Consider the following 7,391-nt stretch of genomic DNA (forward strand, 5'->3'; position numbering starts at 1 on the left):
ATATCACCGCATCTGAGCCCTCCTCCGAGGAGCCCTGGGGCGGCTGGTGGCCCTGAGCCCCGCTCGGGGGSCAAGCGGCCCGCAGCGTCGCAGCTGGGCTGGCACCCGGGCCGGAGAAACACCGTCTTTGTGCTCCGGAGGCAGGAGAAAGGGAGCTCCGGGGGCCGCCGGTCTGGGGGAGGGGAGGATCCGCTCAGGAGGCGTCCCGGACCACGCCGCAGCCGCCCGCGCGCCTCCCCGCTCCATCCGGGCCCAGCCGAACGCCCACCCCACATTCCTGCAGCGCGGGGCCTCCGAGCGCAGGGACAAATCGATTCCTGGCCGCCCGCCAGCAGCCCTCTGAAGTCTCTTTACAYGCAGCGAGCAACAAAGCCCTGCCAGGCCCCGTGGAGCTCTGCCAGCGCCGCTCCGCGCCGGCGGCTGCTGGCTACGTGCGGCCACCCGGCGCCCGGGCATCCCAGTGTCCCCCCCCCTTCCTCCTCCCCGCTGCCGCTTCCCGGAGCGGCCGGAGGCACCGCGTCACGGGGACCGGGCACATTCCTCCCGCGGGGCTGCATCTCCCAAGCCCTGCACCTCCATCCCGGCACCCCAGGCCGGGCAGCCCGGAGATCCGGCCACCCCTCGCGGTGGCTGCAGGGTTTATCCTGCTGTTGCACAAAGCCGCCGCATTTTCGACCCAAACGCTGTCCAGCCRAGCCCCGGGACGCCGACAGATGAGCCCTTGCTAGCACCAGGGTCACCTTCCCCTGGGCAGAGATGTGACAACAGCTTTTYCCCCCAGCTGGCTGTTCCCAGCTCCCCAGCCTAGATCTTTCCCCAGCAGCTTCTGCCCTTCATCCTCAACCCACAGTCGGCATTCCCCAGGCAGGCGGGCTCCTCTGCACCAGTCCTTTCCCTTACAGAGGGGCTGGGTGCGGGGACAGGGTGCTGAGCACCCCCGGCTTCACTCGCCTGCGTGGCTCAGCCCCCTCCGGCCGGGAACGCTGGCTCCCCGCATCCGCGGGGCCTTTTCCCTCTGGCCCTGTTCCGCGGCGGAGTTTACGGCGCGGCTATTTCAAGCTGAGGACGACTCCATTCATAAATCAGGCGTTTGAGACGACGCAGCAGTTTCTTCCCGCTCCCCACCCACTCCCTTCTCCGCGCCCGCATTTCCCCCTTCCCCCCGGAGACGCGCGGCCCGGGCCAGATGCAGGCCAGCTGCTGCAGACGGACGCGGCCGAGGGCCGCCCGGCCCCAGCGTCGCCCGGTCTCCCCCRGGGAGGCTGCCGCCGCGTCCGATGCCGTCCGCCGCCTCCGCTGGGATTGGGGGAAGACGGCGAGAGCTCTTACCTCTCGCCCGCGCGGGGCAGCCCGGAGAGGCCAGCGCCGAAGGAAAGGATACATCTTCACCGCTCCCGACTTGGTGCCGATAGCCATGATCCGCAGCTTGGGGTCGTAGGCCAGGGAGCTCGGCTGGTTGGGGAAGCCGTGCTCCACCGTCTGGGGGAGACAGGGAGGTCAGAGCAGCGATCGGAGCCCCGCAGCACCCCCATCCTCCCCATACCGGTCCTCTGGCGATGGAGACCGTCCGCGTCCCCGGGCGGCACCGGAGGCGGTCGAGAAGCACTGCCAGGAAGAGCGAGACCCCCTCCCCGGTCAAACGGGGAGCTGGCAAACCCCCCGGCCAAGGCAGGGCCTCTCCAGCCCCTCGGGGCGGCTCGAGGGCCTCCGTGGCCCACGCAGCGCAGCTGTGGATGCCGCTAGCCCAGCTCCAGGCCCGCGGCCCCCGGGAGCCCTTCAGCAGGAGGGGAAGGGAGCGGCAGGGAGACGGATCCAACTTGGCCCCAGAGCCTGCCGGGGGCTCCCCCGGCTCCCCTTCGCACGGCCCGGGCCTGGCCGGCTTCCCTGGCGAGCCRGCTCCAAAGCCCAGCCCGGCTCCTGCGTGCCGAGCGTGCAAAGCTCCGCGCAGCAGAGCCCGGATTTGGGCTGCTGGGCACAAAACACCCCAGGACCGGAGCCGGAGCCGGCACAGCCGACGGGCGCTCGTCACCGAGGGTCGTMCCCTACACGGGACCCGCAGCGCTGCCCCGGCTGCGCCTCCCGTGGTGCCCCATGGAAGCGGTTCCCGTAGGGATACGCTGTAGGTCCAGGCCCCGCCGGCRAGACCCACGGCGCCGCAGTCAGACAGGGACCTGCCTCCAGCAGGAAGGACGCTAAGGACGGCGGGGCAGCTCTGGCAGGACCGCTCTGCCCCACCAACCTCGCCCAGCCAAGAAACACCCCGGCACGAACCGATTTAGACTGATGCCTCCAAGAGCTCAACCTCCTCCCAGGCATCAGGCACTCTCCCCGAAACCTCGGCCAAAGGCACGGCGGGGGCGACCTCCGGCCAAGCAGAGGCCGTCCAAGCTAGCAAGAGGCCTGAGCACAGGCCTGCAGCCAGGACGTTACCTTGCTAAAAGCCAAACCTCCACTTCAGCAGAAGAAGTTAACCAGGAGAGCGGTCGTTCCCAGACTGTCCGGGCCTTCAGAGAGGGATGGGGGACCGGGACGAGCACAGARCGCAGCAGCGGTGGGGCTGGCCGCCGGCCTCCTGCCCCCTCCCGACGCCGACACCGGCCAGCTCGCCTGCCAAGACGTAATGCAGAGCAGACCTAGGATGTCATCAGCGCAATTACAAGCTGCAACGCAAAGCGTGCGCAGATCCGTCCCATAGCTCTCCTGCATATTTTGGCACTGCCGAGACCAGCAGAGCCCTTCGTGCACAGGATGTTCTGCAACAGCCTCGCACGAAGGGCGGCCCCCGACCAGCCCCACCGCGAGGGACGCGGCCCCGCTGGAGCGCGGGGCGGCTGGCGATCCCTGCCCCAGCCGGGAGCCTCCGGCACCCCCCCAGGACAGGATGGCACAGGGGGAAACGCGCTCCCGCACTTGGCTCAGCCCTGCGCGCACCCACGGCGTAAGCAGTGGGCGTCTCCAGCAGCCTGCAGGGTTACAGCTCTGGCCCAGCTTGCACACAAGCAAGCAGGCCTCCGTGGCTTCGTTGCACACTTGCCCGCTGCTCCGAGCCACCCACCAGGCTGCATTTCAGCGCTGGCTTGGTAGCTGCAGGTCCCCTTCGCAGGGCCACCCCAGCGCGACTGCGGGCCGAGCCAGCCCCGGAGCGGCGGCGGCGACCTGGAGCTGGCCACGGGCTCTCATCGGGGCACGGCGCTGGCGCTGCGTGAGCCCAGGAGCTGCTCGCACCCAGCTCAGCTCACCATGCCGTTGCACAACCACCTTTGCTGGCACGGGGGAAACGTGGGAGTGAAAATATGGCTCGGCAGGAACTGTGTCATCCAAACAGTGGCTGCAAAAATTCATAAACAAGTGGTTTTTACCTYGCTGCCACTCCAACATCCAGTCCCCTGCGAGGAGCAGAGCACGGCCCTGCCCGGGTTTGAGCTCGCGGTCACAGCACCACGCGGCTTTCCAGGGAAAGGAGGCAGAACCAGGAGAGCTGGACATTCGAGTGACTTGGAGCTGTGRCTTCCCCAGCCAAAGCCACACACCGGGGCCTGCAGGCATCTTCCCAAGGAAGCCCGGGCCGGCAGCGCTCCGGCAGCATGCCCAGGCTCGTCGTCTCGGGAGAGGCCGTGCCTCCCTGCACCGGGAAGCGAAGTCGGAGGGGCGCCTTGCCACCGCTGTCCCCTCCCTCGCCGTCGGCGAGAGCCGGGATCCCCCGGGCAGCAGCCCCAGGGGGGGCAGCTTTGCCAAGCGGAGCGTACAACGCCTGCTTGCCACGTGCTCGACGATCCAGCGATAGGGAGGCCGCGCGGGCGGGATCCCTGCGCGCTGCCCTTGCCTGGGGCGGCGCAGGGGCACACGGGGGGCTGCGGGCAGGCTCCTCGCACCCGCCCGCCGCAGTTCACTCCCCCGGGGCCTCCCCGTGCCCTGTTCTCCCTTCAGGCATTTCAGAAGTGCTGTGAAAACCCCAAACTGCGCTCCCAGCCTGGACAAGGGGCTCTGACTCACAGCATGAGTTTGAGGATGCTCTGCCAGCGGCCTCCAGGCTCTGCCCCGCGCACCCGGACTGAAATGCTCGAAGCGTTTCCTTATGCAATAGGCCACGGCCCACGTGCCAGGCCCCGGGAGCCTGCGGCTGACCCCTTCCTGAGCCCCAGGACATCCCCAAACCGCTGGCAAAGGCGCCCAAGCCTCTCCCGGGAGGCACCCTGCGCTCAGGGACGCGAAGGCTGACTGCCGCAGGCTCGGTCCCGCTCCCCGCGGGACGGGGGCAGCCCAGGGCTGCCACAAAACTGCTTTAGGCGGAGAACCGATAAGACAGCCGCTGCCCACCGCGCGCCCTGCCGCCCCGGGGCCGAGACCTCCCAGGCGCCCCGAGGAGGGGAGGTCGGCCCCAGCTGCCTGCGCAGCAGATTCCCCGTCACTCCCAGCCCCGTATCAAGCAACAAATTACACGGCGGCTGCAGTAGCCTCCAGGGACTGCGATCGGCGGCTATTCATTTTCTTTGTTAACAGGTCCCCAGGGTGAGAGGTTAGTGCATCAGCCCGCTGCCCCCGYGAGCCCCAGGCGCCCGGCTGGAGCCCTCCCTCCCCGCACCGAGCCCTTCCTCCCGCCAGGCACCCGGGGCTGCATCCGGCAGGCCGGGCTGCCTGATCCAAGGCGTGCTCTGGGCCAAATTACAGCAAATACGAGGCAGATTTCAAGCTCACAAGTGAAAACAAGATCTTAATAGGAGTCAGGTGGGCAGCCAGCATCTCAGAGCACTTGGCCAGCCGGCATGGAGCTGCTCCCCGACAGCATTTCCGCCGCGGCCTGGAGGCTCCTGTCTCCAAAGCCCGCAGGAAGAGCCTCTCCRAGCCCAGACCTCCCAGGCAGCCCAAGGCTCGCGCCCGAGCAGGACCCGGCCGTGTAACCACCCCCCTACGCATCCCGGCACGGCCTGCGGGCCCGCTTCCAGCACACAGCTCACTCGACACAGATCCGCGGAGCCGAACGGGAGCCCCAGGCTTTGGCTCGGGCTCTGCCGGTGGCTCCCTCGGGACGGGGCAGCCTGTCCCCTCCCCTGCACCGTCTGCACGGCAGGGCCTGGACCACGCCACGTCCGTCAGCTGCAGCCCGCCCCGGCCACGCTGCCCGTCGGYGGGATGCTCCCCCCTCGTTCGTCCCGCACACGAGGGGTCCCTATCACCCTGCGATTTTTGGCGAGCTGCAAGCRCCAGGTCCATCAGCTGGGCTAGGCAAACAACGTTGCTATCTGCTCCCGCTGCCGAAGGACACGCTGTTTGGTCTCTGCTCAGCTGGGGGCCGTTCCCGCTGTTTTCCTACACCTCAGGGTCATCCAACGCAAGGAAAAACCCTGTCCCAGCACCGCAGCGGGCTCGGAGCAAGCCAGAGCCGGGCATCTGTCCCTGGAGGCGGCCGAGACGCAGCAGCCTGCAGCTAACTCAGCCCATCCTGCACAAACAGTGGATGAGCTGCAAAGCCAAGCAGGGGCCGAGGGAGGTAGCCAGCAAGCGAGGGCCCGGGAGGCTCTTCCTGCAGCCCTCCGCCAGCTGCCGGGGATATTTAGGCCGCGTCCCGCGACGGAGGGGCCCGCGCGCCAATCCTATCGAGCCGAGTTAGCTCCAGGGGGTCTATTCTCTCCGCTCAGCAGCTTCGTGCAGAGCTCATTAATGGGAGACTAAATCCTCATCATGTCTAGAGGAGCAGATTACACGCTCGCAGTTCCCGCACATCCCGTATGCCGGCGGGGGGAAGAGCAGGAAAGATCAGAGCCCCGCRGTGCCTCCGTCTCCTCCGGCGCGACGCCGAGACGGGAGCCCCGCTGCGACCGCCTGGCCCTGCCCCGATCGGGGACCGCCAGAGCAGACGGCGTCCGAGGCGAGGGCGGCCGGCGGCCCGCGCGGGGGGCACTCGGCGGGCTCAGAGCCGCCGAACCCGGACCGGGGAGCCCAGGGAGAGCCGACGGCAGCGGGCGCCCACGGCATCAGGCCGCGCAGCCCAGCCCTGGCTCTCCGCAGAGCTCACGAGCTGGAAGGAGACGGCGATTCCCGGCGTGCCGGCTGGGCAGGAGGAGAGACAAGGCGCCCCGCAGGGATCCACGAGGCGACGAAGGAAACTCGGAGYGAGCGGAGGGCAAGGGAGGCCGGGAAACATGCCCCCAGCCCAGGGCGGGCAGCCTGCACCGCCTCGGCGGCGGCCCGGGAACCCCAGAGAACATTTTTTTCGGAGGGGACCCGGCTCGCTGTCTCCCGAGGGCCGGCCCCGAGCCGGATGGAAGCGCACACACCTACGAGCTGCTTCCCGGCTCCGCGGGGCTGCACGGAGCCCGATGCCACGGCCACGCGGGGCCGGCTGCGGCTTCCCAAGGCCACAAAACATCCCTCAGCGGCCGGGAGCCCGGGGACCGCAGGTGGATGCCGCCAATCTCCGGGCAGCTTCCCCACCGCAGCCCCTGAAAAGGTTAAATTTAAGAGCCCAGCAGGCTTGTTAAGGCTGTACAATAAAGAGACGGGAGCGCAGGGAAAAGAGCTGTAAATCTCCACGACGCAGCTCTGCCCTTCAAGGGGGAGAGCGCCCGGCTCCGGGAAAACTTCGGGCCTTTGATCTCCACCCCGCGGAGGCGGCTTCGGGGCGCGCACCGGCCCCCCGCCAGCCCCTTCGCTGCCCGCGACGCCGGCTCGGAGCCGGAGCCCGTTTCCGCCTCGGGATGGCYCTTTCTGCTGACAAAGGCGAGGGGACCGGCCCAGCGCGCGTCCCAGCCTCCGGAGCGCCCTTTCAGCTGGCTCCGGGGGCCGYGACATCCCGGCGGCGCTCCGCGGAGCGCTCTGCGAGGGAAGTTGTACAACTCCCCCGGCAGGGTTTCGCGCCCCGGGAGCTGGATGCCGCCGGGACGGCCGGAGCGCTGAGCCGCGTCCCACCACCGCCACCGGCCCCAAGGCCTCCGGAGCGAGGGATGTGCGGGGACGGGACAGGGACCCCCACGGGGCACCTCGCTGCTGGGCTGCTCCAGCACCAAGTGGGGAGAGCACAGGGGAGCYCCCGAGGGGATCCCCCCAGCCCTAAAAATGGGGGAAAACAGGGGTATCCCTCACTGGGGTGTAGCACCCTGCACCCCTGGGGGAGTCTGCCCCACACTCCCCCAGAGCACCTCCAAACCTCGGGGGTCCCCGTAACTGCCACCCCCCCTCGGGCTAGGAGGTGCATCCTGCCCCAGAGCAGCCCCATGGGTTGCACTCCGGGGGTCTCCGTGCCCCCCCGGGGGGGACACCTGCTCCCTACAGCCACGGAGGGAGCCCCCCCTGCTCTGCCCCCCCAGGGTGACCCATGCTCCCGGGGGGTGGGCCCGCACGCTGCCCTCCCCCCTACCCCGGGGGTGCAGCCTGCACGAGCGGAGCCCTGCGCC

The sequence above is a fragment of the Rhea americana genome, unplaced genomic scaffold (genome assembly GCF_003343005.1).
Source record: "Rhea americana isolate MKP2758 unplaced genomic scaffold, rheAme1 scaffold_181, whole genome shotgun sequence".
In the NCBI taxonomy this organism is placed as follows: domain Eukaryota; kingdom Metazoa; phylum Chordata; class Aves; order Rheiformes; family Rheidae; genus Rhea; species Rhea americana.